This window comes from Limanda limanda, chromosome 21, assembly GCF_963576545.1.
Source record: "Limanda limanda chromosome 21, fLimLim1.1, whole genome shotgun sequence".
Taxonomy (NCBI): Eukaryota; Metazoa; Chordata; class Actinopteri; order Pleuronectiformes; family Pleuronectidae; genus Limanda; species Limanda limanda.
The window spans coordinates 3,663,272-3,688,277 of NC_083656.1; the positions used below are offsets into that span (position 1 = coordinate 3,663,272).

The following is a 25,006-nucleotide window of genomic DNA, read 5'->3' on the forward strand; positions in this document are numbered from 1 at the left end:
ACTCAAGTACTTCACGTTTACTCACAGTGAATGTACTCAGAGTCTTTGCACCACAGTTTTGTCTCGTCTCACACGGTCCGGGCGGCGCCTGGGACTCAGGTGACTTCCTGTGATTTGTTTTGATGATTCTCATCTTTAAAAAGGCCACCTCCCCGATGGAAGTGGAGCCAAATCAGACTCTGACCTTTAGCTCACGCTGCCACTTTGCACTTCAATTATTTCCGTGTCCACAGCACATGGTGAGGAGAAGCGCCGCCTGCAGCCTGACAAACACAGTGTCGGTGTCAGAGGGAGGAACAGCAGCCGTGAAGACTTTCACCGAGTCCTCGCTCCAAACACCTGTCACACTCAGCTGCCATTTCATCCGAATGGGCAGGAAATTGTTCGGCATTAGCTTCTTTTTACATTCTGCGCAGCCTCCTCCTGCTGACAGAGCCTCTTCGTCTTCACCCGGCAGACCCGAGCTCAATCTGCTGCCTCGGACCTGAAAGAAATCCCAAATCACACAGCTCTGCTCCTCCAAAAGTGAGCGGGTCTCAAACCGCCGGCTGACAAATGGCTTCAATCGTTCTGCTGCGACTGAGCGAGGAGCGAGAAGCATTTGAGTCGTGATGAACCCCCGAGCGCTTGTTGAGACATCAGGCGTCGGGTCACGACTCTTTCCTCCTCAACACCAGCGCTATCTCCTTTTTAATATCGTCTTTGTTTTTATAATCTGTGAATAATGCGCCAACAAACATCGCCTCGTTGACCAGCTCTCCATCTGTTCCTGTTTCACCAACAGGTGATTCCAAAAAGACGTCTAGATTGACCCCTGGTGGCTGGCTGCAGTATAGATTATATACCCTGCCTCCTCCATGTAAGTAGACGGGACATGGACCATTTATGTTAAGTGTTAATGTTTCTGATAAATTTGGGTTATTTGCTGAACAGATGAACGAACAGATGGATGGACAAAACTCATTCAGCTTCTGAGAATATATTGTGCTGCACAATTCAGTGATGACGATGAAAACTTTTTCGGGCACAAAAAGTTCCAGAGCACGATTTGTGATGAAAAGCAGACAAACGTCATATGAACACGTTGTATCGTGAACATATCGATCAATAATTAGTGCTGCTGTCATCACAGTGGAGTCAGCGACTGGGAGTGAGTTCTTTGCACTTCCCTTTGAACCGCACACATCTCCATATTCATACAAATATGGAATCAACATAATCAATAATCAATGATAACTGTTCTATACGAAGGCAGCGGGTTAAGAATGAATCACACTGAGGTGATTCTCCAGGAGAAGCTTGTTTTGATCCAGCAGGAGCTTGACCTCCGACCCCTTAAGGAGATTAGAAAGACGTTTAGGTCAGGTGGGTACAAGCCTGTCAGTCAGAGCGACACGTGTGTGTCTGTGTGTGTGTGTGTGTGTGTGTGTGTGTGTGTGTGTTGTATGTTTGACTAACACCTTTGATGCCTGATGAGAGGCTTTCATCCCTGAGCAGGCTCAGAGTGGAAGGAGGGTAATGTGATTGTGGTAGCAGATGAAATTTCCGCATCCTTCAGAGGGCACTCGAGACAAGAGTCTGGGGGGGGGGAGCACTTACAGGTTTGAATTCCAGTGGTGAAGCACTCGAGTCCCAGAAGTAGTGATGTCAGTAGACACACACACACACACACAAAAGAATTTCCCAACTTTTATTTTATTAATTCGACACTTTGAAAATGATTTCTTCTGTAAATCTGATCCTGCTGAACGCTCTTTAAAAGCAAGATGTAATTCTAGGGGGAGACGTACCCAATCCAGTGTTTTGCTCTACGTTTTGTCCAAAAATAACAAGATTTAAGGATATTTAGTCTGCAAAATATCAGTAACAAGCTCATGTCAGCTCCAGCGCTGTGTACGGGAGATTTATTACTGTTTCCAGCTGACTCGTTTTAAAACAACCCGGTAAAAAGAAGTCTTTTAGTATGATATCATGAGGGTGAAGCTGCACCCTGCAGGCAAACACTCAGCCTGGATGATGATATATGTAGAAGACGTGACCGCAGCATTGTTCTTTTATTACATCCCTGCATAACGTATATATTGTAATGTGAGAATTTAAATGAAAACTGACAATCAGGACAAAAGGTTACGATTAACTCACGTCTAGGAAACAAAAGCATCTAACGTGATATTCACCAGGTTTGTTGGAGGACACATTTAGATTTAGATGTGCTGCTCGTTAACAGTGTCACTTAATCTGTAAACCCATAAATATGAGTGTAATTACAGTGTAGGTACAGTATGCACTCTTTGACCTTGTTTGTGAGAAGCTAGTTAGCAACACATGCTTGTGATTGTGGCTTTCGCCGGATCAGACTCGCTGTCTAATCCTTTTTGTGGTCGAGTGTTTTGGTTTTTCCGGAGGCAAACAAACACACGGCTGCATCCGAGCGATTCATAAAAGCTTTTAATACACAATGATACGTTATACAACGATGTAACAGGTGGGTCTGTGCCTGGTTACGGTTGCTAGGCTGTGATTGGACCGTTGCTGGTTGGTGGAGGGTTTTTAAGATCTTGTCCAAACTTACTACGACACATTTCCTCCCACTACCTATGGAGATAAAACCATAGATTTAAATATAAAGACTAGATGTCTCGTCTGCGTTGCCGGGCAAACGGAGACGAACGTCCGCACATGGCGGCCATCTTGCTAGGGGGCAGCTCGCTCACCCATAACATTGTGTTGGTAATGGTAAATAACCATAACTTGCTCAATTTTCAACCAATTTTTAAACGATCTGGTTTGTTATAAACGTCAGAGATGTAGATATGACACTGCATACTTATGAATAATTATGTTATTTTCTAAAAAATAATAATAATTTATGCAGTGTCATAACTACATCTCTGACGTTTATAACAAACCAGATCGTTTAAAAACCGGTTGAAAATTGAGCAAGTAGTGGTTATTTACCACTACCAACACAATGTTATGGGTGAGCGAGCAACCTCTGGCAAGATGGCCGCCATGTGCGGACGTCCGGCTCCGTCGAACGAGACATCTAGCCTTTATATATAAATCTATGGATAAAACCTCCCAGATATGACTGCTGCTATTTTGCTGTCAATCATGAGGTATTGGACTTGATCATGACAGAAACCATTGTTGAGAATGACGACCTGTACTGCAGCTCGTCACCAGGAGGCGATAAAGATGCTTTGGCTTCGCTATTGGGGAGCCGTCGTGTCGTCCATCTTTATAAACGTCTACAAACCAAGAACACTCATTTCAGAAATGTATCTTTATAAACAAAAGCGTGAAGTTATATAAATTTCTCTGTTGCCCCTCGATCTCCCAGTCCTGATCCACACTCACACACACACACACACACACACACACACACACACACACGCTGTCCCCCTGTCTCCTCGCCGTCGTCTCCTCCCTGTGGCGTTTGCGTCCTCCTCTCTTTACCCCCTGCGCTCACACAGAGTGAGATAATAATTAGAAAAACAGCACCGGGGCCCCTGCTAGCACCGCCCACATACCCAGAGACAAACACTGCTGGAAAACAACGGAGCCCAAAGTCCTTGAAGAGGGGAAACGAAACAACAACACAACATGTGAAAAATAACACAAAGCACAGCACAAAATGCTCAGTAAGCCCCAGGTAATTAATTAAGACCGCTCAGATTCAGTCATGGCTTAATACCCAGCAGTGCAGAGCTAAACTGCAGAGAAGTGAAAGCTAATTAGGCCCGTATCTCATTCTGTGTTTTATTTATGGCTGCGTATCTGGAGCATTTTCTCAGTGTGTATATCTGCAGCATCGCCACGGTGACCAGAACATTTTTATTCTGTCGGTTTTAAACTGCGGATGTCAGCGAGCGATCATGAATCTTATTAGCGAGTGGAATGAGCGTGTTAATAATGTAAAACAAGAGCAGGTTATGAATATTCATGCTTCCTGTCTGGTTTTATGAGTTGGCTTAATGCTCCGCCCCTGGGAAGACGGCTCATTCTTAAAAGCTGTTCATCTCAACGCGTCCACTGCGACATCAGCAAAGTGCTTCTCAGACTCGAGTCAAACACTTTCCAACTCTTCCAGATCTCTGCATCGGACGCTTTTATTCCAGTTTGAGTCTTTTTCAGTTGTTTCTACATCACTGTGATACAAACGACCTAAAATGACAGGAAATCATCTTTGAGAAATATCTATTTTACGGCGACTCTAACTTTTCAATTTGGTCGATGCCCAATCTACTAACATGGAGGAGGCAGGGTTTATGACCTATACTGCAGTCAACCAGCAGGGGGAAATCGAGATACAGCTTGTCCGTGCTGTAAATCAGACTGTCGACAGCTGCCATGGTTAACTCATGATAAATAATATCTAAGGACGCCTTTTTCAAGACTAACATTTTAATCATTGATTATTTTGTTATGAATATTCAACGTTACAAAGAAAAACATGATATTTGAAACCAGTTTCTGAGCAGCTTTAAACCACAGTGTGTTTACGACACTTAAAATCTTTTACTTCCCAGGAACATATGGATGTGGACAAGGATCCATTATCCCACATTAGCTTTGCAACAGCTTGACCATCAGTGGTTTGATGATCTCAACCCACTGATGGACACAGAGTCACTTTTCAAAGTAACATTTTCCCCCAGAATCAGGTGTCACAACCTCTGAATCGATTCAAAATGATGGGTGGAGTTTAAACACACGACTAGGCGCTCATCACAGGAAAAAGCCAAATGAGCAGCAGCGAGCGGTTGCTGGGGATTTGGTGCCCTGAGTTTCACCCCTCAGGAAGTCCACAGGCTGCACGTCCCAACCCACAGGACCAGTGTTTTCTGGGGCATAAAAAAAAGAAGGAAAGATAGCGACATAAAAGATTAAACGTTTGCTGTTATTAAGAGAGGAGAGGTGGTGGACTAGTGGCAGAAACTTGGACTATGGGCAGAAAAGGTCTCTGGTTCGTATCTGGTTCGACTCCACGGAGAAACAACAAAAAGACGAACCTGGATTGATCTGTCCAAAAATCCAAGAGTATTCTCCCTACCCTGTCTAGTGCCCCTGAGCAAGGCACCTTACTCCCCCAACATCTGCTCCCCGGGCGCCGTACATGGCTGCTCACTGCTCTGTGTGTCCTGCACCAGATGGGTTAAAAGCAGAGGTTAAATTTCCCTACAATTGCATGAGTGTGCTTGTGCATGTCTGTGCATGTGTTTGGGACAAATAAATGTATCTTAATCTTAATCTTAAAGGAAATGAAAAAGCCTCATGTGCTTCATCAGGTATGTTGAAGTGTGTGTTTTGTTTCGTACAGAATTCCACCTCCTCTCTATTAAAAGCGCCAACAACTGATGATATATTTTATCAATTTAAGCCTGATTTTGTCGATGATAATTTTCATGAACTGGACAAAGTGAACGCTCCACGCGGAGATAACCTCGGCCACAGGAGAGAAGAGAGAAGAAGAACAAAACTGATTTAAATGCTAATGGTAGTGACGCAATTCAGCTTCTTGGAGAACAGATTTGAAATGTGCTTTCAAACCCCATTTCTGTTTTCACCATCTCCTCCGTTAAAGAGTCGAAATGGCATAAATAATTTGCCTGCATTTGCCGGAGCAGACTCTCAAAGCAGCACACTGACCTTAAGAGGGGCCCCAGGCGCTCTCTGGAGGCCCCACAATGCATTTCACTGACAGCGCCGCCGCCGCTCGGAGGGGCCACTGTCTCCTGTCATCAGCTCTGCCCTTGGATTTCCCAGTTAGTTCAAAGACCCCTCAGGGCAGCCAGAGCTCATAAGTAATTGATCTAATTCTTGTTTGGCTCTATTTATAGTCGACCCCTCCTCCGAACTGCGACACCTCTCGTCTTCCCTCGTACACGAAGCGAGCGGCTCTCATGACCGGGCTCGTTATTATCAGGTCGAACTGTGTCGGTGTCCCAGCAGGTCGGCTGCCGAGCGGACGGACGCTTTTCCACAGGAAAACAGAGCGCACGCAGTTGGAGCCGCACAACATGGGGCATGCATATTTCAGAGCCTCAAGCTGAGAAGATGGCACCGCCACATGTTCTCCTGCCGGCTGAGGGCTCATTCAGGAGGGGGAGTCTCCCACTCTGACGGATGTCGGCTGTGTGGCTGACACGTGATTGTGTTTTTCTCAGAGAAGAAAGAGAAAAATAACAAACAGCCATTAGATGAACGTTTATCTTTCAAATCTGGGATCATAAGTATAAAGGAGAGATCAGTTTTCTTTCCTCTTAGCGAGAGGCCGGAGACATCGTCTGTTTCAGGTTGTCAATCTTTGGTTCTCTTATGAACACGATACCTCGAGAACACCAAGAGGAAATGTCTTCAAATGTGGTTCAGACATTCAGTCGAACTCAAGGATGAACTGATTCGATGTTGTTGGTCAAAGGTCAAAGTTCAAGGTCGTTGTGACCTTACCAAATATGTCTTTGTTCTTGTGAAAATCTCAGGATCACCTTGAGGGAGAGTTTGAACCCTTGAACATGAAATCTCACATCTGACCTTCAGAGATATTCCTAAAATATTGACTAGTTGTCACTTTGTCAAAAAGTAATGAATAAATTTCAGAGGTCAAGGGTCAAAGGCCACAATAAACACATATGAGGCTTGGGGAAAAAAATGTAGACTGACACAGGGGCTGAAGTAAAGGTTCTGCAAAGTTAAAATGAAACCTCATCAATAGTCCGGCTGATACTTGCATTGGACTCTGAATTAAATAAACTGCACTAGAAATCATCTCAGAGAGAAACTGTGTTTTTCCTTTTGCTGCTCATTAAACTTTAATATAGATAAGACCAGTTTGAGCCCAGTTTCATATGAATGGTTTATTCCACTGCACCACAGACTGTATATAAAGTTGTGCACACGTGCTGTACCTCTAAATCTTCTCCTTCCGTTTGCATATTTAACAGCTTAAAACACAAGCTGCTGTGGACACATCTGAATAAATACGTCTCTGCAGTAAACTTCTTTTCGTCGTTTTATGAGTGAACAGAAACACACTTGCCCCCCCCCCCGTCTGTACTTGAGAGTCATATATTCAGCTCACTGTACAAGTGATGACATTTATGGGTCACGAGTTTAGTGTTGCACAAAGTCAGAACTCATTCATAGAAAGCAAACAGTAAAGGAAAAAGAAATAGTGTTATTTGCATGAGGTCGTAGATCTGCATAATGAGCCAGTTTTCTCACTGCCTCTGGACAAAAAGACGAGAGCAGACGACTGATGGTCTCTCTCTTTTCTTTATTCCTATTTATAGCGGCTGGATGTCGTTTCAGATTAATGTCGACAACGACCATTTGCTGCCCTCTAGTGGAGAAAGACAGCTGAGTTTTTTAGTTGTAGCTGAGGTTTAAAAAACACAGCAAATATATATTTAGATTTTACGACCGTTTGCTGCTACAGAATCTTTATATTCACCTTATTGAAGAATAATGTGAGCAGTGATGCATGTGTCTGCTCCTCAGAAACCTACTGTTGTACTGCACATGAATTATTGTGCATCACATGCGTCAAATTTTAACCAGTGGACCATGAATTCACTTTTACATCCACCTCAGGCGTCGGCCTCTCAACGCTCGTGTGACGTAAATAGAAAGTGAAACTATAAGTTTCTATAGGGGAAGGCTTAAAATGTATTCAATTAAAGAATTGAATTAAAGTTACCATGTATCCCTGTCGCCTTGGCCACAGTATGATTTCATCAGTGGGATTATGCCTGGAACACTCTCCTCTCTCTTCCTCTATGAACGGTCATCACAACACAGGAAACATTTCATTCAGTGAATTCCAGTGTTTTTTTCACCTCATCATCTTGACTCTCACTTAATGGATGTTTAAAAGGCTCCTGGTGTTGAGTGACAGAGCCTGTATCAGTTTGCAGTGTGAGGATGAAGTGTTTGATTTGAAGTTTCCAGGTGGAGCTGACAGAGCAGAGAAGGTTCCTGTCGTCTGATGGCCTGCAGACAACAAACTGTGACTGGGGGGTAATCAGGAAGCTGTGAGGAAGCTCACATCTGAATTAAATAATATGCTTGAGTGTTATTTACAATGTTTACATCCTGGTTTGAGCACAAAATAACAAGAGATGAAATAAATGAAGGTCTAAAAGTAGAGGCTCCTGACTCATTTGGATATTCAACCTTAAGACCTACTTTATATAAAACAACACTTTTATATCAAGGCTTTATATAAAACAACACTTCAAAGGATTCATTAAGCAAATAATTATTTGATGTAAGTTTGCTTTAATGTCCAGTGTCAGTGGTGTTAGATTCTTTTGATGTCTTAGATGCAAAGGTGAAATATTTATATGATCTGAAAAGAGAAAAGAGTGTTTTTGACCTGAACAGATCTATTAGTCTGTATAAAGTGATGTATGCTTGTTTTGTCTTTTGTCTGAGCCTATGATTGAACACACGATTGTTGCAAATTCCGCCAGTTCAAGCTTCTGTTTATGGACGCGCCTCAGTTTTTTCTTCAACCGTTTTTTCTTAAATCCACAGTTTTCTATTTTACCCGAGACGTCCAGGATCCTCCCATTTAACAGAGCCAGTCTGGCGGTAAATGCAGGGATGGGATCTGCAGTTGATTCGAATGGAATCATCCACTTTTGAGTGATCCATTTATGGATGCGTTTATTTGCCTCTTTCTTAGACTTATCCCGATCCACACTGTGTTGTATTTCTTTTAAAATAGCCAAATGAATCACCTCCTGAAATGTTGCAATAGTTGTCATTATGCTTGCTTTATTAACTACTGTTTTCTCAAATTTATTCAAATACTGTTGGCAGAACTTAGATGGGGAGGACGCATTGCCATGTGTACTTGGTCAGAACAGGAAGCTTCTACTACAGAAATAGTTTCAGTAGCGCCCGTTCTCTGGGTGTTTAACACAACCAAAATGCACACTTTTCCACAATCTATTAATATTCTGCCAATATCTATTCCAACCCTCAATACAGGACTGTAATTGTCTTACACCAGAGGTCTTCAACAGGGGGTCCGCGACCACTAGGGGTTCCGCGGAGGTACTGCAGGGGGGTCGCGGAATCTTTGGTTGATTAGACAATTTTTTTTACATTTTATAATTTTTTTATTTCACGAATTTAAATGTTTTTCAATACACATTAACATGCATCCAACATATTGTGAGGCTGATTTGACCCTCTGCCTAACAACCTCCATCCATCCAAGATTAGATAACTTGTTTGCTACCCAGCAGGGTTCGACATCTCACTAATGTGGGAGTATGATTGCCATCCACAGATAGCTTGAGGATTCACTGTCTCTTCTACATGTATGTTAAAAATAAAAACATTAATCTGTGTTGAATAGCTAATAGTTAATTACTTGAATAGCTCAGTGTTGTATGCAAGATGTACAGTGGGTACGGAAAGTATTCCTTTAAATATTTCACTCTTTGTTTCATTGCAGCAATTTGCAAAAATCAAAAAAGTTCATTTTATTTCACATTAATGTACACTCAGCACCCCATCTTGACAGAAAAAAACAACCACCAGAGGTGTCAAAAGTATTCACATTTATTACTCAAGTAGAAGTATAGACACTAGGGTTTAAAAATACTTTTGTAGAAATTGAAGTATCAACTCAAGCTTTTTACTTAAGTAAAAGTGTAAAAGTACTGGTTTCAAAACTACTTAAAGTATAAAAGTAAAAGTAATGTAAGGGGAATTTTTTTTCCATTAAGGACAAACTCTTCAGCCGCGTCTCAGGGGCCTTTAGTGGACTACCCCACCTCCTCCAAAAAAAAACAGTTTACTAAAGGCCATTATAACTATCATGTTATATTAAAATTTTATGTTGAAAAATGTGGGATGCACTAGGCCAGGGGTCTTCAACGTTTTTCAGGCCAAGGACCCCCAAACCCCTACTATATATATTGTATAAAATTGTGTTTTATATTAAATTGGGCCTAGTGCCATGTATAAACATAACTACCCTCATATTGTGCATTCAATACTAAGCTATTCAAATATTACACGGGTTCATATATTCATGTTTTTAATTTTAACATACAGTCGGTACGGAAAGTATTCAGACCCCTTTAAATTTTTCACTCTGTTTCATTGCAGCCATTTGCTAAAATCTAAAAAGTTCATTTTATTTCTCATCAATGTACACTCAGCACCCCATCTTGACAGAAAAAAACATAAATGTAGAAATTTTTGCAAATTTATTAAAAAAGAAAAACTGAAATATCACATGGTCATAAGTATATTTCTTTTCCCATACACACGGACTTTAACCGTAGAATTGACCATTCACTTCGGACTTTAACCCAAGAATTGACCATTAACTATCGGACTTTAACCGAAGAATCGACCATTAACTATCGGACTTTTAACCGAAGAATCGACCATTAACTGCGGGACACTCTCATGTGCTCTGTGTGGTTGTGCTCTGTGTCTGACCCTGCATCTGAGTCAAGAAGTTATACATCACCCCAAAAAAAAGAAACAGTTGTAGTATTGTTGATTCTATAGACTATACAGCTAATATTGATTCACAGGATATAAACAGTGGCTATGGTAATCAGGCCAATACACATTCAGTAGTACAAGAGGCAGCGTGATAAAGGTTACATTGTGACACAGAGATTCAATCATGATCAATCAAAAGGGGAAATAAACATGATTATTATGGTCAGCTGTTATATTTCCCTTACAAAACTTAAAGGAATTGACGGAAGGGCACCACCAGGAGTTGAGCCACGGAAAGGATTGACATATTGAAATTCATTGTAAACAGGAAAACAACCATGTGTGATATAGATTTTGTTTTTCATTTCAGAAAATGAAAGAAAAAAAGTTAAGCTGCTGTGACATGTTACTACTTAACTATAACCAGTATTGAACCAGTGGAAACAAGTTTTCAAGTTCAGTCCTGCTTCAGAACTGCTTGAGTTTTATGATGAGTAGAAACATTTGCTGCCCCGGTGATCAGTGTCTCAACCTTCATCGTCTGTCTCCAGGCATTAACCATGTGAAGGCTGTGGTAAAACAACCATTGCCAGGGTTATTGGCAAAATGCTGAAAGCCAGGCACGCAAAGTGTAACAGCCAACGGCCCCAAGATCCTCAACAAATACATTGGGGAGTCTGAGGCCAATGTGCGGCTGCTGTTTGCAGACGCTGAGGAGGAGCAGAAGAGGGTGAGGACCCTTTACAGTTTACAGTCACGTGAGTGTTTATACAGGTTTTATTCAATCGATCTTTTATTATTAAACAAATAATGTTTACAAACGTTATTTTTCTTCCTCAATCACTGGATCAGTCTTTTGACATTATATTGAACTTGGCTACAGCGCTGGGTGAACACCTACTACTACAGACAACAAAGGATGACCTTGAGTGCGGAGCAGATTTTTGTAAATAAATCATACATTTATTTTGTGTGTGCAAGGCAAATAGCCACCAAGCTAGCTACCTAATGGCAGCAATGGTGTTAGCTACAAGTGAGTTTAAAGAGGCGGGTGAAATTTGCCTAAAACGCCTATTTGAGGACACCCAAATTATATTGAAAGCTGTTCTTGAACCATTTGGAGTACATGCATAATATTGGTCTCTTTTAAAAGGTAAGATTCTGATCTTTCCCCCCCAACAGTCAGAATCACTCTTAGTGCTATTGGCATTGAGTAATAGCAGTTGGCACACAGTGAGGTAGAAGGTTTTTATTTTCGCCTGAATATTTTTGGTAAACAGAAGCCTGCAGATGACTCTAGCTGGGACTTATGAAATGGAAAACACAATGGGACCCTAGCATGAAGCTTGACTAGTCCAAGTTTAAATTTGATAACAATACCACAGAAAATTAATATTTGACAAGATTTTTTCCTAAGCGCATGTCTAAGCGTTTCCACAAAGGCCATTTGGAGACTCCAAAGGACCCTGTGTAAACATGGTAACCAACCAGGCTAAAAAGGCAAATTTTACACTCAAAATCATACTTTTATATAAAGGAGACAAAACTGGTCATATGGTTTCAAATTTATACAAATAAACATCTTTCATATATTTTAGCAACATCTAACAGTCACGACGGGGACGGAACACTGACGCACGGTGCTCTGGGACCAGCTGGACTCTATTGCGCAGTGATTTGCGTGGTGTCAACTTTTTTTACCCCCGTCAAACAGCACATCATTATTTAGGGAATTTCATTGGCTAAACGATACGCCAGTCATCAGAACAATCGGTTGCAATTGGCTCAGCCTTTACACGTAAGAAGAGGGGCGCGCACTGTCTGTCAACGAGGGGTCTCATTGGCTATTGTAGGCTGTGGACAACCCATGCCTTCTCCAATTGGGTCGAATGAGCTGTCAATCTAAAGTTCAGAGTGCAGCCACCATTTTGATATCCAGAGAGCTGCTTTGTTTACTTGCTAACAGAAGTTAGAATGGAAAATAAGTCAAAGTTGGCACGTAGCTGCTGGCTACTCTGAGATTACGCATTGAAAGTTTCTTTTGAGGGGGGGGGTTATTGAGTGAGGAAAAAGAACCGGACAAACAAAAGCAACCTGTTAATATCTGTACGGGCGAATTCGGCCACAGTTTAAATTTTTCTAGGTTTAGCTTAAGAAAGATTGGCAAGATGCTCAAAATCCGAGAGCCAAAGATTGTCAATGGCCCCGAGGAAAACTTAAATTAACAACACGTCTTCCTCTCCTCCAGGCGTTTGGTACCAACCAGGAGGACTTTGGCGGACATATCATGAATGGTATCATCTGGCAAACACACGGCCCTCGTCTCCGTGCTCCTGGAAGGTAGAACACGTGGACATGAGCACACACATCGTCAGTCAATGTTCAGCTGTTTAACACAAACTGAACTGCAGTATGTCCTGTTCTATTTGATCATTCACACGTACACCGAACAGCGGTAAAACAGTGCTGGAAGCTAAGATTGCGGAATACTCGGAGTTTCCGATCATGTTTATTTCCCCCGACAACATGATCTGATACTCAGAGATCAGAAAATGCCAAGCCATGGAAGAGGTAACACTTGACACCTGGATATTTTTCAAATGTTCTCCTGAAAGTCCTGAAACAAATGTCTAGAAAAGTTCAGGTTTTTTTTTAAATATGGGAGTCGTGAAAAGGCCACAAAGACAAATATCTTACGTACGTTGTTTTTTTTTTATAGAAACAGCTTTGGAATCATAACTAACAAATCTTTACTAAAACCATTACTTTTTGTGCGTCCTGATGATACATAATTCCAGTTGTGTTGGTTTGATTTAGACCTGATTGAACTTTTATTTTCCTGTAAGAGATATTTCGAGATGCCTACAGATCCCAGCTGTGCTGTATTGTGATGGACGACATTGAGGGCTTGTTGGGTCATCAGTCATCAATGTCAACAGTCATGCTTCAAGCTCTGTGGCTGCTGTAAACACATGTTTTCATGTTGCATATAGTCACTATTATCTTTATCATCCTCGTCTCTCTGCTGAGCAGCTCGGTGCAAGCAGCGACCTCTACCTCATCATCTTCGATGAGATCGATGCGATCTGCAGGAAGCGCAGCATGGTCAGCAGCAACAGCGAGGCAAGACAAGGGGTGGTCAACCAGCTGCTGGCCAAGATGGACGGAGTGGAGCAGCTCAACAACATCCTGGTCATAGGTGCTCAACAAACACACACACAAAGACTCTCTGATGTCATGTGCACTTATCTCCTCTGTCTCATTCGTCTTCTCCCCTCTGCTTTCCCTTCTTTTTCCCGATCTGTCCATCTGCTCCTGCCTCAGGGATGACCAACAGGATGGATAAAATGGACAAGGCCTTTTTAAGACCAGGCCGTTTAGAGGTGCAAATAGAGATTGGTGAGAAAAGAACCACAATTTCAAGATGGCAGCACTTGTATTGGTATATTTTTTCTTTGATGTACAACAGGAGGATTCAACATCCATCTTTATTTACAGTCTATAATCTAGACAGGCAACAACAATGACCTAATGCACCAATTCAAGTACAATTTACAATTAAACTTCCATTATCGTTTTCTGTCAAGGTTACCGGATGAAAAGGGCCGAAGAGAGATCCTCAACATCCACCTAGCACTGATGTTAAAGAACAACATGCTGGAGGACGTGAATGTTGAGGATCTGGTCGCGAAGACGAACCACTTCACCGCTGCCAAACTGGAGGGTCTGGTTAGGGCTGCCCAGTCCAGACAGTAAGGCAATATCTAACGTTCAGAATCCTCAGCTGCTGTTTTATTCAACCTTACAATGGCTAAGAAGCCCGAATTCTTTTTTAAGATGAAGATTATATTAATGTTCCATATGGAATAGAAAAGAGAACTGCTAAAGTACTGCTGAGTTGCAGCACCACTGTTTGTTTTTTTATGAATAAAAAAAGAATACATGTTAAATGTATATATCCGTCTTTTGTCATGAATCTTTTTGTTCTCACAAAAATATACTGTGAAAATCGGTAATATGTGATTAATCATGATTAATCCACAGAAACCTGTGATTAATTTGATTAAAATAGTAATAGGAAGGTAATGATTTATTGTTAATATGTGTCATCAGACTATGTCCCACTCGGTCCTCAATTCTCCAACCTTGTGTTGCAAGCTCTGCGGCTGCTGGTCAAGAAAACTCCTCCTAAGGTAATAGACTCTTATTTTCTACCCTCTGTGGCGTTGCTAGTCCTCAGGTGACAGAAAGAGGTGTCTGTAAAGTCTTTGGGTTCTGGGGGGAGTGTGATTGCAAAGCTGAAACTTTAAGGAATTGACGGAAGGGCACCACCAGGAGTTGAGCCACGGAAAAGATTGATATTGAAATTCATTGTAAACAGGAAAACAACCATGTTTGATATAGATTTTCTTTTTCATTTCAGAAAATGCAGTATATTCAAGTTTAGCTGCTGTGACATGTTATAACATAACTATAATCAGTATTGAACTAGTGGAAAGGACGGGCAGTTGCTCGTGAAGCAAACCATGAACTGTGAACGCAAGCCTCTCGTCTCCGTGTAAGTACTCAGGAAAGTGATACGTGTTAGGAGTGCCTGAAGTATAGCCAAGTATTTCACAATTTCATCGATAATTTCCAGATTTCCATCTGTTTGATCTGAATCTGTATGTCGTAGGTGGGAATTTGGAATTTCAGATTATGTTACACATATTTCTTCATTTGGGTTCACAGGCCAAGAATCACCTCACTGAGAAGGAGAGGAAGGAGGTGGCTCATGCGATGTGCCAAGACCCCACTACAGCAGAAAAATTATATGTAGCTCTGCCAGACAAAGAAATTGCATACCAAACCAGAAAACTGAGGATGAAAGCCCTCAAGGAGGCTTTTGCTAAATCCTCGCAAGTTAACAATGACACTGATGACTCCTTAGCCTTACCAGATGACAAATCTGAGGATACACCGGAGACAAGCTCAGATGATGAGGAAGTCATCTTTGATGAAGCACCTGAGTCAAGCTCATCATTGTCCTCTGACGAGAAGTTGACATTGATGAATAGAAGAAACAAGAGGCTTTATGGGATTTCTGAACCTGAGGACGAATCATCAGAGGATGAGCCCCCATCTTTTCCAGCTCCTTCAAGTCAAAAGTCCAATAAGAAGTTGGACTTCTCAACCGACTGTTCAGTCCAAAAAAGGATGTCACATCTTGTGGTAGTTTCACCTTCGAAGTGTTTTGTGTCAGTGGAACGGATGAAGAGATCTTTTGAAAACTTCTATTTAAACAAAAGAAAGGCAAAATTCAGAAGGTTGGAGGAAGAGCACAAAAGTTGAAGTCAACTTTTAAGAAGAGTCGTCTTCCACCCCTAGGAGGAAGAGAGGAGATTCCAGAAACCCTGGTTGAAGAGGAAGTAGGAAGGGGGCAGATTGTGAAAACCCTGGTTGAAGAGACTCCTCTTCCACCCAGAGGAGTGGAGGAGGAGATTCCAGAAACCCCGGTTGAAGAGGAAGGAGTGAAGGAGGAGATTCCAGAAACCCTGTTTGAAGAGGAAGTAGGAAGGGGGGAGATTCTGGAAGCTCAGGTTAAAGAGAGTCCTCTTCCACCCAGAGGAGTGGAGGAGTAGATTCCAGAAACCCCGGTTGAAGAGGGAGGAGGATGGTGGGCGATTCTGGAAGCTCAGGTTGAAGAGACTCCTCTTCCACCAGGAGGAGAGGAGGAGATTCCAGAGACCCCAGTTGAAGACATGCCTGAAACCCCAGTCATCAACTCCTGTGCAGTTGAAGATTCAGGAAACCCAAATTGAAGGTCACTGAAACCCCTGTTTTCGAGTTCTTTGTTGGATAGCAAGTAATCAAGTTTGAGGAAATATTATGATTATGTTGAAAAAAAATTCAAGATGTCCATAAAAGCTATTATATTTGTGGTCTGTTAGTGTCTGTGTTCCAAAATGTCAATTATGTTCCAAAAATAAATTATTCATGTATGACCTTTTCAGGTAACAAGCTGTGAGTCCATTTTTTTAATTTTTTTTTATGAAAGGCATGAATCAATGTCACCTTGTTTAAGTATATTTTGTCAATATATTGGATATTTATATCTAGACTTTTATAGATGTATTTTTAATTTCAAATCCCTACAGCTGTAAGTTCAAGAAGTATGTCAGATAAAAAAAAGAATTTCCTAAAAACCTTGAGTATGCTATCGTTTTTTCATTTTTTTCAAATTATCTTTAATTTTTAAATTTTTAAATTAAAAACATGAATATATGAACCCGTGTAATATTTGAATAGCTTAGTATTGAATGCACAATATCAGGGTAGTTATGTTTATACATGGCACTAGGCCCAATTTAATATAAAACACAATTTTATACAATATATATAGTAGGGGGTCCCTGCTCCATCTCCACCTGTTTGGGGGTCCTTGGCCTGAAAAACGTTGAAGACCCCTGTCTTACACTCTTTGTGTTGGTAATATACCGACAATTTACAGGACCCACCCAAACATTTCTTTTCCCATACACACGGACTTTAACCGTAGAATTGACCATTCACTTCGGACTTTAACCCAAGAATCGACCATTAACTATTGGACTTTAACCGAAGAATCGACCATTAACTATCGGACTTTAACCGAAGAATCGACCATTAACTATCGGACTTTAACCGAAGAATCGACCATTAACTATCGGACTTTAACCGAAGAATCGACCATTAACTATCGGACTTTAACCAAAGAATCGACCATTAACTATCGGACTTTAACCCAAGAATTGACCATTAACTATCGGACTTTAACCGAAGAATCGACCATTAACTATCGGACTTTAACCGAAGAATCAAACATTAACTATCTGACTTTAACCCAAGAATTGACCATTTACTATCGGACTTTAACCGAAGAATCGACCATTCAAGAAACCTTTGAACACTTTACAATGCTTTTAGTTGATCTTATAAATTTGGTTTTGACTACGTGTCTGTTTCGTTGATTATTCACAGTTTTTTAGAGTCTTCAATACAGAGGATTTTATGAAAAGGGTTCCTCCTCACCTGATTTATCAGACCGGTCACTGTGAACAACAAACTCAAGGACACATGGAAATGTGTTTCTTACTCGTCCGAATCGGTCAACAACCTTTCATCTTGTTGCGGGTGGAAATCAAAGGCAGGAGTCGTCGTTCTCAAGGTAAAATTTAGAAGGTTTATTCAGAGGTCACAGGTCAGGAAAATTGCGGTGTCCAGCAAATGGTCATGCATGGACCACTAATCATACGCAGTAAGCTGCTCAGGGAAAAATGGCGCTTACACAAAGTGCGTACATAGCTTATATATTGATATACTGGGCGTGACAGCAGGGACTCCCGACACTAACTATTACCCAGTGTTTGCTTCTAACCTGGCGGTATTATAGAAACATTGTCATGATAGAAGTGGAATTAAAGTCGTGACGGCGGGTTCTTGCACTGTTATCACCGCAGTTAGCATGGTGGCTAGCCCGCTAGCGCCGTTTTGAAAGCTCGTTCTAACCGTATGTGACCGTGCACACATGCCGTCAGTGCTCTAACGAGCCACCGTCAGCCGGACAACTCCGCTGGCTTAACACACACGTCACATTAATCGTAGAATCGTAGTTGTGTTTGGGTTTGATGCTACAGGGAAGTAAACAGGAAGTTTGAGGTCCGGAAATGACGTCAAACAGAAATGACGTTGTACGGAAATGATGTCGTCCGCGGACCAATCACAGCCAAGAGCTGTCCGTGGGGTCTCTGACATGAAGACGGATAGTTAGAAAAATCAGAGGTGTACGAAAAGCTGTCCGAGGCGAACGGAGAGGGCGTTCCACGACGGATAGGGCGGTCTTATCTATCCGTTTTAAAAAATACTTACAAGCATAAATTTGCCTTAAGTCCACAGTATTTATCAAGACACAGGGTGCAACACAGAGGTGGTTATTTTCTTTGATGGAAATAAGCAATTGGCCAGATGTATACTGTTTCCTCAAAGTGCAGTTTTTTGCAAGCATATCACTGTTGAGAGAAAGTCCACTCCACCAGGTGTCCCACCACTGTGCCCTTATCAAACAGGGAGTCTCTCACAGTGGAGAGACACAGCAGATTAGACTTAGAGGAGGTTTTCATATCTTTTTCTCATAATATTTCATGAAATAGTTCATTGTGTTAGTTCTGGCACGTCCTCTCTCATGTGCTCTGTGTGGTTGTGCTCTGTGTCTGACCCTGCATCTGAGTCAAGAAGTTATACATCACTCCAATTAAAAGAAACAGTTGTATTGTTGATTCTACAGACTATACAGCTAATATTGATTCACAGGATATAAATGTAGGTAAAATATAGTCATAAGATAGAGAACAAAACATAGATATCTCAACAGAAGCAAAACCAAAGTCTTCGGGTTCTGGGGGAGTATGGTTGCAAAGCTGAAAGTTAAAGGAATTGACGGAAAGGCACCACCAGGAGTTGAACCACGGAAAGGATTGACAGATTGAAATTCATTGTAAACAGGAAAACAACCATGTGTGATATAGATTTTCTTTTTCATTTCAGAAAATGTTCAAGTTAAGCTGCTGTGACATGTTATTACATAACTATAACTAGTATTGAACCAGTGGAAACAAGTTTTCAAGTTCAGTCCTGCTTCAGAACTGCTGGAGCTTTATGATGAGTAGAAACATTTGCTGCCCCGGTGATCAGTGTCTCTCCCTTGTTCGTCTGTCTCCAGGCATTAACCATGTGAAGGGAGTCCTGCTCTACGGACCCCCAGGCTGTGGTAAAACAACCATTGCCAGGGTTATTGGCAAATTGCTGAAGGCCAGGCACGTAAAGTGTAATAGCCAACGGCCCCGAGATCCTCAACAAATATGTTGGGGAGTCTGAGGCCAATGTGCGGCTGCTGTTTGCAGACGCTGAGGAGGAGCAGAAGAGGGTGAGGACCCTTTACAGTTTACAGTCACATCAGTGTTTATACAGGTTTTTACTTCAATCAATCTTTTATTATTAAACAAATAATGTTGACAAACGTTATTTTTCTTCTTCAATCACTGGATCAGTCTTTTGACATTATATTGAACTTGGCTACAGCGCTGGGTGAACACCTACTACTACAGACAACAAAGGATGACCTCAAGTGCGGAGCGTTTCCGTGTTTTCGTGACAAGGCTTCGTGTAAACGCGATAAACATAAGTACCGATCCAAAAATGTTTCCGGATTCCGGCAATCCAGGTTACATATGGAAGTCAGTAAATACATACATTACATACATACATATATACATGCATGCATAAATTAATAGATAGATTGATAAATTACAGTTCATAGAGAATGAATAGGGGATTATTTCAGTTTTCTTTTTGGTTTTAGGAATGTTCTGTTGAATACATAGACAGCATAAACAGCCAGTTGTGAGAGGAAACCAGACCCGGCCATTTAGAGTCTCCCTGCCAGTCCTACAGAAAGGACAACCTGGACAAACACATGACGTCTGAGCATCACAGAATAGCCTGTCAGCGCCGGTTAGAAATCCAATGTAAAGTTCAAAATCATTAAAAGAAACACATTAACATCACGATTCCTTTAAGTTTTTGTGTCCCCCCCCCGTGACGCTCTGCCGCCACCGTGGCGCCCCCCCCCCCCAAAGCTGTAAACCTAGGGGAAACACTGGATTGCGCACTACTAGGTTTTGTTGGAGCTCAATGTATGAATGTCAAGATACAGGAGACAAAGGTAGCTTTTAAATATAATTTGTATTTGTACTTAACAAAAAAGCAGTAATACAAAGGTTCAACAAAAATAAATATTTCTCAGTTAATTTCAGCTCATTAACATTATTTCTGTTCAGACAAATTAATTCATTCCATGCACATCAATTCAGTTCATGCATATATAATTTATAATATAAAAAACCTGACCTACAAAAGGTCATTGAGGAAGGAAAATAGTTCCAAAGAATTCAGGATTATAGCTACAACATACAAACCTTGCAAACAAATATATCCAGGGCTATTAAGGACAAGCCTTACAGAGTAAGTGTAAGTAAACATTCACACCAACATCACTAAATGATAAGTGATTCCCCAAAGGGGCTTTGCATTCAATCAATCAAAATGTATTTGTATAGCCCATATTCCCTGGGCTCCCGGCTGCACGGGACAAGACGAGGGGCTGCTAGTTGTTGCTAAGCTACGTGCTAAGCTAGGTGACTCCGCGGCTAGCGGGGGCCGGCTAACTAAAGCTAACGGAGGTTCTAAGCTGCGGAGCCGAGCTTCTAGGTCGCCAAGCCTCTCGCTTCCATCGCTACCAACACACTGCATTTATTACATGTAGCACTACTGTTAATGGAGGCGGAGGAGTCAGTGAACATTTGACACTCGGAGCAAGAGGGAGCGAGAGAAGACATCGCTGCTGTCATAGAGGTACCATCACTGGGAGTGAATCGAATCCACCAATCACTGGAGTCTACATATTTATAAATAAGACACATTTGCGCGGCAGGTTGACGCTTCCACCGGGATATATAAATAACAGGGTTAATGGCTGAGGTCTGTATTCACCATGGCTGCACGGACTACCGTTTGGATAGCAGGAAGCTCGATCATCTCGCGGCTCTGGGCTCATATCCAGCGCGAGCAGAGGGACCCGAACCTAGCACCGTGTCTGCAGGTGTCCTGGTTCGGGAGAGGAGGTCGGCGGTGGGAAGACCTTCTTCCCTTCCTGTGGCAGCAGCGGGCGCAGCGTGCTGTTGCCCCAGACGTCCTCGTTATCCATCTTGGAGGGAATAGCATTTGCTCCCGCGGTGGGGGGAGGCGGGAGCTTATGCTATTGATGAAGGACAACATCAGGCAGGTCGCGGCTCTCTTGCCTAGCACTCGGCTGGTGTTCTCCGACATCCTCCCGCAAAGATGGTGGCGGGGACAGCGAGCGGCCAGTGGGTACGCTATTGACAGAACCCAACGGTGGCTTAAAAGCAGCCTGCACGGGTTCATGTAGGATCTGGGGCAGCACTCTATCGAGCACGTAGCTATTACCCTGCGTCACCTTTGCAGTGATGGGGTTCATCTCTCTGCAGCAGGCAACCGTCTGCTCCTGGAGAACATCCGCTCTGCCCTGGTCGAGCTGTAACGGTCCTTGTAAGGACCACAAAACGGCTCTTTTAAGAGCCACCCCACCTCGCATGAAGAACAGTCAGCCTATGTAAATGATATAACTAGGCCTATATATATTTGGGGAGGAGAAATCATTCCTTTTTCTCTGTTTGGATTAATTTCTCCTTAATATACAACATTATTTATATTGTTTTAAATATAAATCAAATGTGCTCTTCAGAATAACTCTCTTCCCCCAGAAAAAAAAAAAGTCACTTTCCAACCCGGCCGCAGAAGGGACCCATTCGAAATTTCTCGGCAGGAGGAATTTTCTAGTTCAACTTTACAATGGCTAAGAAGCCCGAATTCTGCTTTAAGATGAAGATTATATTAATGTTCCATATGGAATAGAAAAGAGAACTGCTAAAGTACTGCTGAGTTGCAGCACCACTGCTTGTTTTTTTATGAATAAAAAAAGAATACATGTTAAATGTATATATCTGTCTTTTGTCATGAATCTTTTTGTTCTCACAAAAATATACCGTGAAAATCGGTAATATGTGATTAATCATGATTAATCCACAGAAACCTGTGATTAATTTGATTAAAATTTGTAATCATTTCACAGCCATAGTAAAAACACATTTCACATTCTACTGCCAAGTACATCTTAAAAGTCACATTTACAGGCTCTGAGATGTTTTGTTATGATAAATGTGATACGGTTTCAGATAGAAAAGGTCAAGTTGACATGGGTGGCTCACTCATCACTTCACGTTTCAGAAAATGTTCAAGTTAAGCTGCTGTGACATGTTATTACATAACTATAATCAGTATTGAACCAGTGGAAAGGACGGGCAGCTGCTCGTGAAGCAAACCATGAACAGTGACCGCAGGATCTCGTCTCCGTGCTCCTGGACGGTAGAACACGTGGACATGAGCACACACGTCCTCAGTCAATGTTCAGCAGTTTAACACAAACTGAACTGCAGTATGTCCTAGTTTATTTGATCATTCACAGATCCACCTAACAGCGGCAAAACGGCGCTGGCCGCCAAGATTGCTGAAAACTCTGAGTTTCCAATCATGTTTATCTCCCCCGACAAAATGATCGGATAATCAGAGATCGCCAAATGCCAAGCCATCAGAGATTTTCCGAGATGCCTATAGGTGCCAGATGTGCTGTGTGGTCGTGGACAACATCGAACGCTTGTTGGGTAAGTGAAAAAACACATTTCATATTCTGCTGCCAATAACATCTACAGTATTTTATCTTGTCCAGGTGGAAGATAATGATTTATTGTTAATATGTGTCATCAGACTATGAACCAATTGGTCCAATTTTCTCCAACCTGGTGTTACAAGCTCTGCTGGTGTTGATCAAGAAAACTCCTCCTAAGGTAATAGACTCTTGTTTTCTACCCTCTGAGGCGTTGCTAGTCCTCAGGTGGCAGAAAGAGGTGTCTGTAAAGTCTTTGGGTTCTGGGGGGAGTATGGTTGCAAAGCTGAAACTTTAAGGAATTGACGGAAGGACACCACCAGGAGTTGAGCCACGGAAATGATTGACAGATTGAAATTCATTGTAAACACGAAAACAACCATGTTTGATATAGAAATTCTTTTTCATTTCAGAAAATGCAGTATATTCAAGTTTAGCTGCTGTGACATGTTATTACATAACTCTAATCAGTATTGAACCAATGGATAGGACGGGCAGCTGCTCGTGAAGCAAGCCATGAACAGTGACCGCACGCCCCTCGTCTCCGTGCTCCTGGAAGGTAGAACTCGTGGACATGAACACACACATCCTCAGTCAAGGTTCAGCAGTTTAACACAAACTGATTCTGTGTATAAGAAGTTGTTCTTCTGTTTAAGACGTGCTTCTCCTGTGCGACAGTGTATTTGGTTTCTAAGAACTCCATGAGTCCATGACAGTAAAGAACGTAACTCTGCTGGCATATAATCCAGTTTACATCGACCCCTGACGAAAGAACATCTGAAGTGTATGAATGAATGAATAATCTATAAATTAATTTGCTTCTCTTTCAGGGCCATAAACTGCTCATAATTGGCACCACCAGCCGAAAAGACGTCCTCCAGGAAATGGGAATGTTGGATGCTTTCAGCACCACCATCCACATTCCCAACATCTCCAGTGGGGAGCAGCTGGTGGAGGCTCTGGAGGTAACGAGACAAACTGTGCACACACCAAAACAGAAGCAGGCGCAAAACACACACCGACGCGTGCCCACGCTGAACACTTGCTGATGCTGTTCAGACCGGGCAACAGTTCTATAGTTTTTATCCTTTTAAATGTGCAATTTCTAAATGCATTTCCCAATTGAATTAATGAATTCACAGGTTTAAGTGCCCCCTCTCTCTTTGCCCTCTCCCCACAGCTGCTGGGCAGTTTCCAGAAGCATCAGGACCAGGTTCTGCTAAATGCTCAGAAAAAAACTCTTCTATGGATTGGGATAAAAAAACTTATCCTTCTAATGAGAATGTCCATGCAGGTGGTGAGAAAGAGCATCTCTTTGGTTTTAGCTGTGTTTCCTGAACCTGCTGCAGTGATGGCAGTCGTTGTTCTGCTGGTTTGGGGCCTGACAGGGGCTCTCGCTGACCTGGTGGGTTGCCAGGTCTGCACTATTCAGCAGATGATGGTGCTAAGATGCTAAAGGAAGATGGTGAATTATATTTGCTAAGCATCAGCATGCTATGAGCGCATGTTAGCATGTTGACGTTAGCTTGAGGCACCACCGTGCGTCAGTCCAATAATCACATTTACAGGCTCCGAGATGTTTTTTTATATATAAATCTAATGTGATTTGCGATAGAAAAGGTGAAGTTGACATGGGTGTCTTTAAAATGTGAAAAGCAAGGCTCACTCATCACTTCACGTCCACAACGGGGCGACCGGGTGAAAATAGTTTTAGAGGACCGCATGTGAAGGGGGTCCTGCTCTACGGACCCCCAGGCTGTGGCAAGACATCAATTGCCAGGGTAAAAGGCAGCAGGCTTGGGATAAAAAATGTGAGGCTCGTCAACGGCCCCGAGATCTTAGACAAGTGGGTCGGAGGCCAATGTGAGGCTGCTGTTTGCAGACGCTGAGGAGGAGCAGAAGAGGGTGAGGACCCTTTACAGTTTACAGACACATGATTGTTTATCCAGGTTCTTACTGCAATCAATCTTCTATCATTAGAAAAACTATGTTACCAAACATGTAATTACAGCTTCCATATATGTACCCTGTGTTTCTACACCCTGGCTGAATTTATAATCTTCATGTGTTATGCAATTATCCACCTGGAATACAGAGAAGCATCTCATCAATCAAAACAAAAAAAATGTCTCCAGGAGTGGAGAGATCTGTCCTTTAAGTAGATCTGATGTGATTGGACGGCGAGACACTATTGTCCAGCGTCACTCTTCA

General features: G+C 42.1%; 1 pseudogene; it reads left to right on the plus strand.

Moving 5' to 3' along the window:
* The window catches only part of LOC133028170 (vesicle-fusing ATPase-like), a 30,483-nt pseudogene extending 6,232 nt beyond the window's left edge, over positions 1-24,251 (plus strand).
* Positions 24,252-25,006: the final 755 nt, after the last annotated feature.